A 13,257-nucleotide genomic window follows, 5' to 3' on the forward strand; every position below is an offset into this window, starting at 1 on the left:
CTAACACTTTCAAAGTTGCCTTAAGACCAAAATTCATTATGGAAGCATCTTTTGTGGAGCTTGAAGTGAAAGAGAAGGAGAGGAAGCTACAGTGTTGGGAAGAGTGCAGAGGTTGTTTCAACAGATTTTCAGCAGCCATGCTTGTGAGTTTGGTCTTTTGGTAGACTTACTCTTGAGAGTCCGGGAGTAGGGGAAGCAGAAATACCCTCAAGCTATTGATTGCTTTTTCTTGTTCTCATAGCAGCCTGAGAGGGAAAAGTGCTTGTTTAAACACTAGTATATTCCATAAAAACTTACAATTATGGCAAGGTTTTCAAAAAGAAAATTACATTAAAGATGAATGAATGTATATTGAAATAATTATGTTTTAAGGTGTGTAACATTAAAAGATATTGAATAGAATATCGACTGTTTTGTGGGAATAGCAATAATGAGATTCCTGTCACCTAATCTTACAATAATTGGGTTATTACTATGCAAATGAAGGTATTACTTTTAAAAAAGTAAGAAAGCAAGACAGATCCTTGAGGCAGTCCTTTATCTGTTCTTAAAGCTGTGCTGTCAATTCTCCTTAGACTGAAGATTCTTTTCTAAACAATTTGGGGATGCTTATTCACTATTTGCCTCTGAAATCCTACTATAATATTTTTCAGCTGTGGTAGCAGGTTGGTGGCTGGCGATTTTATACATATATTTTTTAGCTTTATGTGAAACCCAAAGGAGTAATTAAACTGTGTAATTATTGCCCACTGTCATTTTTAAAAAAGAAGAAATGGAGTGAATTTTGCTGCCAAAGACGCATGCTGGAGCCCTTATCTCCACTTTCCATGCAGTTCTATCATTGTTGGTGGTGCCTATGCATTTCAAAAGCCAACAGGTCATTTTGGACTAGCAGACCCCAGAGGACACCTTTATGACTGAGGAAGTGATTCCATTAGTCCTTAGTCATACTCAAATCCGTAGTCTTTGCATTGCTGTCACCACCATGTCCATTTAAGCTCCTGCAGCACCCATCACATGAATAGAAATATTTGGGACCATTACCATTTTAGTTCATGACCCAGGTAAATACCTGTGTGTTTGGCAGGGAATGGCATTTCAAACCATTGACTGCTGAGGCTTTAGGTAAAAGGCGATTAGATTTCCTGGGAATGTTGTATGATTTCTACACACTACTTACTATATAAAATGCTCACATTAGGGATCATACAGAATTTCACTTTAAAAGTTCTCTAGTGTTTCCACATAGAGAAAGCATCAAAAACAATCTTAGACTGAGACATATTGAAATTTCACAATGAATTTTTTAATAGTGGCAATATTTTTATAGTGTATTTTAAATTAATCAGAGCAAGAAGATTTGAAGAAGTCACAAGAGACAAATTTCATTTAGCAAGTACTTTTGGTTCCAAGGATTAGAAGGTCAACAAAATATAACCCTTATCTGTTTATTTCAGGATCAACTGAGACTTGAGAGACTTTATAAATGTCATGACCAACTGCTCCTTACCTTGTGTCCTTCCATAGTTCTAAGATAGATCTAGTTTAAGTGGCTACTATACTTAGATTTATGGCATACTCTGTTTAGTAGAGGAATCTTAGAATACATTTCTATTTATATGAGTACAGATTTGTTTTTTGTTTTTGTTTTTTTTTTCTGTTTGTTGTTGTTAGACATACTTTGCCAAATACAGGTAACATTTTCAAATAATTTACAATCTTGAAAATGTTAATTCTAAATCTTTACTTAATTTTTTTTTTTTTAACTATAGGATAAGTATGCTCACCAGAGATAGACAGAGACAGAGAGAGGGAACGTCAGAGAGCACCCCCAGGGGGATGACCATGCTGCAGTCCATCTTCCTCCATTCTCCTCTCAGGATTTTGGGCACGCACACACATATGCCTAGTGAGCTTTACAAGGTGCCAGGTCTGAGACTCAAATTGTGCAGACTGCCATGTGAGATTCAGCCACTCCAGTCTCCATGCCATCTGCTGGCCCTGAAATCTTTACATTTGTATTATCCAATTAATTTGTTTGGCCTTAGTAAATCAATATATGTGGGTAACTTATTTATTAATCCTTTCTTTTGTGGAAGGGATTTTTGGAGAATTCCACCACATCATTTGGGTTTGAATACATGTTGATAGATATTGTTACAAACAACCATGAAGTTTCATTTACAACATTTGTTGTGGGTTTAGGTGGTTCCACAGGTCAGCTCTGCTCTATATGCTGGCTCAACTTTTCAGACTTCTTTGGTATTATGGTACCTCTATGTAAATACCAGGTTCCATGATCTCCCAAGGAGGAGAAGACAGGACTGCATAGTCAAAGGCTGGCAATTAAATGCTTTCTTCCATTGCAGCAAATATTACCTCTCACATGTCCTCACTAGAACTAGCCATCTGGTCCCTCCTAGTTTTTTCGCACGCACACACGATTTTTGCTATGGGGTGCATGTACCCACCAGAGAGACAGAGAGAGAGAGAGAGACAAAGAGATAGAAAGCAAGAAATCACCCCCCAATGGGGATGCCACAATGCAATCCCTTCTCCTCCATTCTCCTCTCAGCATTTGGGGCACACATGCACATGCACCTGACATGAGTTTGAAACCTCCAGGTCCGGGACTCAAACTGTAATTGGCCATGTGGGAGTCTAGCAATGTAACCATCATGTCATCTGCTGGTCCCAGGTCCTTCCTAATTTTAATGGGATGAAAAATGTAGAGAAAGACAAGGTATTGATAATATTAATAATTTTGATCACTTCCAGTATTGATTTATTCCACTTTCAAAGAATGCCTTTGAAATATGAGATACCACTCATGATGTATGGGTGAAACTACGGCAAGGAATGCAATAAATGGCTTTCATTAAGAACAATAAGCATTTCGTCCCAGTCACTGATGCACCCATTTGTCTAGACTTCCACAGACCTTGCTATTCTTGGACTTTATGGAACAGGTTTACCTCGACTAAGGTCACTGTGCAGTCAACCTTTACAGATGGGATTATAGCGAGCTTTTAAATGGCAGCTGCGGCCAACCTGCAATAATGACAAACATTACAGAAGAATGCCCTTTGTCCAGGTTTGATGAGGTTTGGTGACATTAAATACAGCTAACAGTGTCCCGGGTTGAAAAGGGGGTTATTTGGTTCGCAAAAGAAGGAAATGTTAGAATCGGTGCATTCTTCCACTCATTCCCATAGGATCTATAAAGAAAAGAGAGCATACTTTGTATAAGGAAGGTCTCATTAGTTTTGTAAACAAGGTAGAATTTTCAGAGTTAGTAAGTATTTAACAGCAGTGAGAAGAGTTCGTATCTTATTAGACTTCTATTGGATAGCAAATGAAAAGAGAACAAGAATGTGTTTGACCTAGAGTGAGGGAATATTTTATCACTATGTGGGACAGCATCACAGTTGTGTCCCCGAGTGAGAGGTAGTAGCAACCTCCAAAGAGATTCTGGGCAGGCCAAGAAAAGATGTCCCTACCATTCTAGTTAAATAGTATGAGAAAATGATTTTTATATACATAGAAGCATATTATTGATAAGCTTCTGTTACAGTTGATCATCAAGAAACTTAGAACTGCTAATAAAAATGGATTAGTGACAATGTGGGTATACTACATATCATTTTACTTTCTCTTTTTATTTTTCTTTTATATTGAGAATGAAATTGAAAATACTGAGGACTGTATAAAACAAATGTATACTTTAGGGTTTATTACAAGGTCACCGGTCTTGTAACTACTGTCCAGGTCAAGAAATAGATGTTTGTAAAGAATTCCAGAAGCCTCTCCATGTTTGCTGTCCTAATCATGGCCCTATCTCTTTCTCGAGAAATAATCCTTTGAACTTTCACAGTAATAGGTTCCTTGCATTTCATTATGTTTTATCCTCCAATTATTGCATATATAGACACTATAATTAATTTTGCCCCTAAAAAATTTTTGGTATGTTCTTGAAGTCTCTCTTAGTCTGCAGCTTTCCCTCCATTTTTTTTTCTTTTTTCTTTCTCCTTCCTTCCTTCCTTTTCTTCTCATCTTCTCCTATGCAAGATTTTTTTGAAGAATTATTTTATTTAACTGTATTTATTTGTTTGTTTATTTATTTATTTTAATTTGACCAGAGAGGAATAGAGAGAGAAAGACAAAGTGAGAAAGCAAACCACCAGGTCCGGGACTCAAACTGTGGTTAGCCATGTAGGAGTCCAGCACCCTTAACCACCATGCCATGTGTCAGCTCCCCTTTGCAAGACTTTTGAGAGATAATGTGTTTTTCCATTAGGAGGAACATAACTTCAGATTATCTCTCTTTTTTGATGTTAAAGACCATTAATGCTCTAGGCCTAGACCTATTAACTTAGTAGGGGTTACAAAGTGGAGATGCCTAATTAGATCACCTTGTGTTCATAGTAGAATAATTTCATAAAAAGACACTTTTCAGTCTACTATTTGGTTACCAAGTTGTACAATTTATATAGGAAAGGTAGGACAACAGGTGGAATTGAGGCTCTATCTGCTTACCTGTCCTGATATATGAATGCCTGATTGTATCTTTTTATTTCCCAGTTCTCAAGATAATTAATTAACTTTCTGTTACCTGTACTAGATAATCAAGTAGTTTCTTTTAAATATTTTGATTTAATGAAGTTAGGCACTACTAATGGATATGATCTGTTGTAGTCCTTATCCTTTGAAACTCAAATCTCCTCTTTGACCAGTGGGAACCACTTCATGTTGGCTCCTGAGTAATTTTCCATAACTGTACTCATCTTTGATGTCACTTTCTTCATATCAAGTATGTCAGAATGATCTACGCTCATCTTGTGCATATCCTGTCTCATCCATTCATCCAAGTACTTCTTTTGGGATGGTAGGTATGTTATGTTAACTAATTTGGTCATAATTATAGACCTAAATGAACAGCACTATTTTACATACTTCAAGTTTTTTACCTCTGGTACTCAGGTATTAATTTTGGACTGTCAAATTTCTTGTTAAAAGAAAGGCATTTAAAATTGTCCTCGTATATCTCTTGCCTGTCAGGCATTTTGTTTACATTTTTAGAGAACCACACTTCAGGCATAGGAAAGTATCATCTTCCAATTATCAACCCTAATGTATATATTTTAAATATTTCTAACTTTAGTATTTCTTTGGCTTTAATACTATAACAAAATATTCTTTTGCAGTTTATATTTACATTTGGCTCTATTTTGGCTAGTGGTGATCAAATCTGCTAGAAGTTACTGTCTCTACAGCCACTTACCCATAGAATTCTACTTTTACTTTTTTAGAGAAGTATTTCAGTTTGATATGTATTGCTTCATTTGATCAGCATTTACCAAAGTTTATCTGCTGCATTAACTCCCTCAGAAGTTGTCACATGCATTATGGAATTTTTGCAGAAGTGTAAATATTTTACAGCTAAGCATTTACAATTTAAAATATATGTATGGGAATAAACAGTAGTACAGTTATTATCATTTTACTGAGCTAATGTAGCCCACATAAGAGTTGGCTGAAATGGCTAATTGCACTCTTAAAGACTGTACCCCAATATGGTATTTGGCAATAAAACATAGAAAGTTACAGAATCTGCAATATTGGCATACTCAGAAAACCCTTTTGAGACTGGAACCAATATATAGTGGACAATTTTAAATGCCTTTCTTTTAACAAGAAATTTGACAGTCCAAAATTAATACCTGAGTACCAGAGGTAAAAAACTTGAAGTATGTAAAATAGTGCTGTTCATTTAGGTCTATAATTATGACCAAATTAGTTAACATAACATACCTACCATCCCAAAAGAAGTACTTGGATGAATGGATGAGACAGGATATGCAATATATAAGGGACTCTACTATTATGACTAGAGATAAAATATCCCTACTCTTGGCAGCTGTGTAAGGAAAGGAAGGAAGTAAGACTTTAGTGGGGCTGTGGGATCCAGTGGTTTTGTATTCATGAGAAACTTGGTTACACTATCATTTTGGAGGGCTCTAGTTTGAAAAGAATGGTTGGACCAATCTGGGGGGCTCTGACAACTACTCCGTATTTTTTAAGGATGGAGTTCTACTTTATCTGAAATGAATAGCTTGAAGTAGTGCTTTCAGACACAGATAGATCCTCAATTCCACTATTTGTCTGTCCTAATTTCCACTTTTTGGAATCTTCTAGAAGCTCTAAGATTTATCAACAAGCCATGGTATTAGATATATTATTAGATCACAGCCATTTACAGGTGATGTGTATAATGAGTCTAGATATTTTCAAACAAAATCTGAGCATGTCTTGATAAAAAGAGTCCAACCAGATTTAGCAATAAAGAAGGATAATAGCCCATGATCTCAGATAACCAGATATTAGAGATGGGACAGATTGCGGGTTGACTTTGTCCAGTGCTTGCACCTCATTTTCTCTGTAATTCTCTGAGTTCTTTTCAACTCTGGATATTAGTATTATTCTTAAGTTGCGTGCCGATGGCATCTGCAGGTCTAGGTCTAACAACCATGGAATTGGAGTTGATCTCTTCCATGGTTGCTTCTTAACCATGAGGAAACATTTTCTTAGAAGCAAATCTCAGGCATATTTTATTGGCCCACATGTGTAATGTGCCCATGCCCAGATCCAAACCATGTTCCCAAGAAAAGGTTATTTATAGAATATGTATAGATTGATTTTGGCCTAGATTCATTAACCTATCACTGGCAAGGAGGATTAGATGAATACAGATGCCTTGAACTTCGAAAGATCCACCTCAACATGTAGAGTCGGTCTCTCAAACTGCAGATATTACTTCCAGAGGAAGAAAGGAAAGGGATATTGAGAAGAAAAACCAAAATACCTATTACTTATGCCTTAGTGTTCATTTGTGGGTATATAGTCATTTGTTTGTAGAACGTTAGTAAATAACGATCAATTGCAGTTGGCGTAGGTAGAAGGGGATAGATGACGTAAAATAGTCAAAGATGTATGATTTTGTTGTAAAAATCAATGAAATCATGCTTCTGATTTTTATTGTTTTGAAATTTTTCTGAAAATGAGTTACATGAATAACCTGGAGTCACCCCTTTATAACTCTAGATGAGCTCAGTGAAAACCAACTTCTGTGAAATGTGATTAAACTTGCCCTTAAGACATGTCATCTGCATTAAGTATTTTATTCTAACCATCCTTTCTGGGCTTCTTTCTTAGAAACCCTCTTACAGGTTAGGGTGTCCTGGACTCCAGCACCACCATTCATGTTTTTTCTAGACCCATGGTTGAAATACTGTTAGCCTTTCTCTCCAACTTTCAGGACTTTTTCCTATTCCTTAAAATTCAGCTCAAATACTACTTTTATGAAGCTTTGTAATGACCGACTGTGCCCGAGGGAATTTATTCTTTTGTCTGAAGATCTTTAAGTATTATTTTCTGTTCAATCCATTTATTAATCAAATCATCTCTTGCCTTTTGTGGATCCTTCTACTTCATATCTCATCTCCAGGTATCTATCATAATCTTCCTAAAGGTAGAGACCTTCATATCTTAATGAGTACCATGAAAGTGGTCAGCTTTTCATGGCATGATGTTGGATATGCAAGTATAGTCTTTCATTCTGGACATAAAAGTAGCCCACAGTTATTAAGTTCTTGCTATCTAACCAACATAGTAACAAGTAGTTTATAGGCATTATCTCAATATTTCCCACATACACACACAAAGCCTCCAGGTATTAGTTTTGATGAAGACCTATCTCAGGCTAGCTGAAGCAAGAAAAGGGATAAGCAGTAATGTTAGAAAACACTCTTTAAACTCACGGACTATCTCCAGATACCCATCTCTCACTCTGTCCCCATGCTCTCATTTATTTCTAGAGAGAGAAAGAGAGTGATGCCAACCATAGATAAGATCTTAATGCCGCAATCCTCCTCCAAGCCCTGCAGCCTGTCAGGATCACAGGAACACCCAGCATGTTCAGGTAGGCTCAGGACATGAACCCAGAGCCTTCCCATATGGTTTCCAACAGCAACCAGCAGCACTTCTACTGCCTGTGCTAATGTGACGCGGCTTTGGTCCCATCTCTTAACTACTTTCTTCTAATTTGGTTTTATTATCAGGGAGACTTTGGGTTGCAAGAGGATCACACAGGTCTTGATAGTCTTTAATAACACAGAGAGAGGGACAGAGAATTCCAGCAGCTGTTGAAGTGATGGGGAGCCCCGCATGGCTTCTAGATTTGGTCTTGGATTACTAGGGCCTGAGTAGGCATCCCTAGAATACAACTAGAGAGGATATAGCCCAGTCCCACCTGAACCTTAAAGGCCAAAAATCAGGCAGCATGGTTTCTCTATGAGATGCTGAGGAGACAATTATTTTTTGGTAAGGAAGTCTAATTTACAAATAAGACCTGGTGGTTGGGGCACTGGACTCCCACATGGCTGACTGTGGTTCAGATCCTGGACCTGGAGGCTTGCTTTCTAACTTTGCCTTTCTCTTCCTCTCTGGTCAAATTGAAAAAAAAAATGATAATAACAAAGTTAAATAAATAAATAATTCTTTAATAACAAAAAAGAAGAAATTAAGTCACATGCCCAAGATCACCAAGATAGGAAGATTCAAACTGCATCAATTTTGACATTTATGTTGGTAACAAGTATCAGTGCTCAAAATAAAAATAACCTTCACTGGATAGACTTTAGGAAATAACTCTTTAGTAGTAATACTCCTTCGATATTCAGTGTCTCTACTTCCTCATAATCTCAGCTTTTCTACCAAACTAGGAATGGAGCCATTGCTAGAACTATTACATTTTAGCTGAGTGACTGGACTTGCTTTCCTAATGCTGTCTTTCAGTCGTGTTTCTTATCCAGGTCTTTGTATTCAAATACTTTCATAGTTCCTTTAACTTCAAAGAAATTTCAGGTTGTTGTTGTGGAGAGATATTTGCAGAGGACAAAGGGTTGACCACTGAAATCACCCTCCATTGTCTGAGAGGGTTACTGGGTATTAGGTAGGTGTGTTATGTGGGCTGGTCTGAGATCTTCTGGTCAAAACAATGCACAACCACCCTGGGGAGAATAAATAAACTAGAACCAACTGCACTGTGAGTACAAACAATGCACAACCACCCTGGGGAGAATAAACTAGAACCAACTGCACTGTGAGCATTGAAGATCTGATTCTTAGAGCTCCTGAGATGAAATTGTGAAGTTCCTGCTATCTCTGGCTTCTTCCAACAATGCTAGGCCTGCCCTGCCCTTGCTGGGGCCTGCCAGAGGGCCCTGTTCTTCAGGTTCTTCCTGCCCTCTCAATTCTCAGGAAAGACCACCCACTGCCTGACAGCAACTCCGTGTTTCCCTCCTTCCTCGCCTTCTGACCCAAGAATTTCAGATGTCCAAGATGTGTTTTCTGTAGGCTTTAATGTTATTGTATTGTAGGTGTCATTTAACGTGTTCTGTATTAACACACAAGCACACATTTGCCGCAGCACCCCTTTCCTGACATTCTGGAATGTGTTCCTCATTTTACTTCTCTCTCTGCTAATGACTTTTCCAACTTTGAAGTAGTTAGATCACAGCTTCTTTATTAGTGCGAGTTAATGACTTTGTTTTCTCCACATCATCTAACAAAGTACATTTGCAGATATTGCTCAACAATTTATTTATTTAATTTGACTTAGTACTCAGAGATGAGTTGAGACTGTCCATGACACTAATGTTAGAACCAGGAATTTCATCTTATTTATAGAAGGGGCTTGAACACGGCTGTTACTGTGTGCTTTCAGTGTGGTCTAAGAGCTTTACGATGAAACAGAGTTTACCAGCCTAACCCACAGATTGGTATGTTGATCTTACTATCTTTATCCATTCAGTCTTTCATATGTCAGCTGAGGGGGTTCATTTGGGGTTACTTTTATTTTTAGAATATATAACTCAGTATATTCTCAGGATTTTGTTTTTCTTTTAATCAGGAATATTGGCTTGGGATTGAAGAAAAAAAGCTAAAACATTAAGTGTTATCCCCAAGAGAGCTTGATTTTCTTAGTTTGCGATTGATACAAGATAGTATTGAGACTGGAAGGGGGAACAAGTCTTCCTGCATAAAAATGTGGCCCATAATGACAAAACTGGATTGATAGACTCTCTTCCTGATCTATGTTGAAGGAATTTGGTCTATTCATTACTAGTTTTAACTTTTACCTTTAGCTTATGAACATCTGCAGAGAGGTTATATCTCTTTTACCTTTTAATGTTAAAATTGCAATGGTGTCTAAGTTAGGAGTGAATTTACACAGCAAACTAGTGCAGAATGTTATGAGCTTCCATCAGCTATTTTGCTTTTAGCTGCCACTTTGGGGCTTTTACACTCTTTTCCTTTCCCACCCCATCTCCAGGAGACAAACAAAGAAATATAATTTGCATCAGCTATAGAAATGCCTCTGAGATCATTGCTCTGAATATGCTGGGGATTTGGAGTAGAAATCCTGAAAAAAAGAAAGGCAAGGGTAAAAGCTCTGTTGACAAGGGAATTTTCATAGGCATGTGGTGAGAGCACAACATTGGACGTGGGAATACAAAATCTGCAAGCTTCCTCTTCCTGTTAAATAGAAGTCCAGGAGAGTGGTAGTTCTGTCTGGTTAAAGAGCTGGACACAGTGGTAGCTGTATAGCTTTGTTTTTCTTTCCAATTCATATACTTTCCTCCTGGAGTGTTAGCACCTTTGCTCCCTTTTTCTTTTCTTTCCCTTTATCACATGTGGCACTGCTGGGTGATTGGAAGGCAGATGGCCCTCTGTGTACATGATGCTGACGGTGCTGTATCATTTGGCCAGAACACTGGGCCGGAACGAAAGGGCATCTGAACTCTTGCTTTGGTGCAAAACATTAGCACATTCACCTTTTGCTGGCAGTGGGTCAAGGAACCCAAGTTAGCTCATGAACCCAGTTTTTCTCTGGAGTAAATACAATACATGTGCTTGGCTAGGAGGTCATCTGTTGAAAGCTGATTTCTTTTCCCTGAGGGATCAGGTATTTGTTCATATTTAGGCAGCATCTACGTGAAGGCAATTTAGACATTTAAGGAGAAAAATAGAAAGGCAAGACATTTAATCTAAGCAAAATCTATTCTAAAAAAATAGGAAGATCTCATTATAGATTCACAGATCTGTATATTTGTATGCTCAAGGATAATGATAATACTGGGATATGTTTCAGAAAAAAGACATGAGTAAAAATAGGAAAAAAAAAAGTTAATGGATTAGAGCCCAAGTAAATGAAATGCTATTGTTTAATTATAGTATCTGACTACACATATAAGTGGGAGATGAGCAAGAATTTCATTCTTCAGTTTGAATTATAGAAAATTTCATGACTAAAAGAGGAAGTCTATCACTTAAAGTTACAAACTAGAGGTTTGATGCTTCATAGTATGAATCAGGGACAATCAAAAATATTTGGGGGATTGAAGACAGTTTTTTGCACATGCTCAAGCTTTTTTACATCTAACATGAATAAAGCTGCATGATATGGAATATTCCTATGTCCTTCAAATATGCCACTCTGTAGTAGCCTGGATAGATAGGGAAAACTCATGGATACACAATGGGAAAGAATATATTAACCCTTACAATGTCATGTTTGGAACTTCTTATGGGCTAGTGTCTGCAATAATATCAATGATTGGGCCGTTTATTTGTTATCTATTGCTACTTTTGGCAAGTGGGTAAGTTTAAACTCCAGTGTCCTGGTTAAATTCCAATGTAGATGAGTGATGCTGTTCCATCTGCCATGTTCTTATTTGCCTTCCTTAAGGAAATGAAGCCTTCCAAAGCAGGCTGTTGACATGCGTTAGATAAAAAGTTAATATTTTTATTTCTCATGTAGTTCAGTGTCATCAGACCTTGGTTACAGCTTAGCTTTGTCACTGACTCTCCAGTAACCTTGCAAAAGTTAAATTTCTCTCTCTGTAACTTATTTCCTAAAAAGATGAACCCTAGTCTAGGTAATTGCTAAGGTGAACACTAGTCTAGATAATTTTTAAGCCAGCTTAAAATTTTAACAGGCTATGAATTGTTCATGTTCCATGTTGTGATAAAATTAATGGAAATTTTTTTTCAAACTTCAAAGACTTTTCATATTTTCAATCACATTAATGCTTTAGAAACATTATTTTTAAAGTCTATTCCAAAATAGTATACATCAAATGACAGAAGTCTTAGTATTTCAGTCAGACTCAGGATATATTTTTTTTCCTAATCCCAACTCATTTGTCAGTTATTATTTTTTTAGAAGGGATTTTAATGGATGTGTAGTTCTAGGTGGAGGAAAGACAGGAGAGTATTTGACATAGCTACATTTATTCAAATATTCAAATTCTTAATTTACTAATCTCACCAGTTTGCATAATAGGGCAGCAGGGTATGTCATACTTCACTGAAACTGGTTAGATGAGGACACCAAGGGACTATGGTAAGTTATGCATATACATTATACCTAGAATAACCACTGAACAAAATTATACAAAGAGACACAAAAAATGCTATAGATGAGTCAAAATTTAGTTATAAAAAGTTTTGAAAGAAGGAAAAATAAATATAAATGAAAAATAGAGGAGAAAAATAAAATCGCATACTTAAGCTCTAACATATCAGTAATTCTTACATTAAATGTAAATGGTCTAAATATAATAATTAAAGGGGAGATTATCAGAGTGTCCTACAAGTTAGGACCCAACTATATATTATCTATAAGAAATTCTCTTCATATATCATGATGTGGGATGGCTGGATGTAAAAGAATAGAAAAAGATATATCATGAAAATATTAATAAAAAGGAGGAATTGTTAATATCAGATACAGTAATTTTCAGAGCAAAGAAAATTATCAATGAAAGAGGTATATATTATATACTTACAAAGAAGTTACTCCTTCAAATAGACATGGCCATTCCAAATGGGTAATTGCTAAATAACTGAGCTGCAGAATACATTAAGCAAAAACTAACAAAATCACAGAGAGAAATAGCCAAATTCACAATTACAGTTGAGGATTCCAATACCTATATCTCATAATTTTAGAGAAAACAAGACAGAAAATCAGCAAGAATATAGAAGAACTCAGCAACATAAGTAACCAACAAATTGAAATTCATAGAACATAGTAAATAACAGTAGCAGAGCAAACATTCTTTACATATGCCCATGGAATATATACCAAGATGTACCACATCCTGGGCCAGGAAATAAATCTGAATGAATTTT

Source organism: Tupaia chinensis, unplaced genomic scaffold (assembly GCF_000334495.1).
Source record: "Tupaia chinensis unplaced genomic scaffold, TupChi_1.0 Scaffold000028_1, whole genome shotgun sequence".
In the NCBI taxonomy this organism is placed as follows: domain Eukaryota; kingdom Metazoa; phylum Chordata; class Mammalia; order Scandentia; family Tupaiidae; genus Tupaia; species Tupaia belangeri.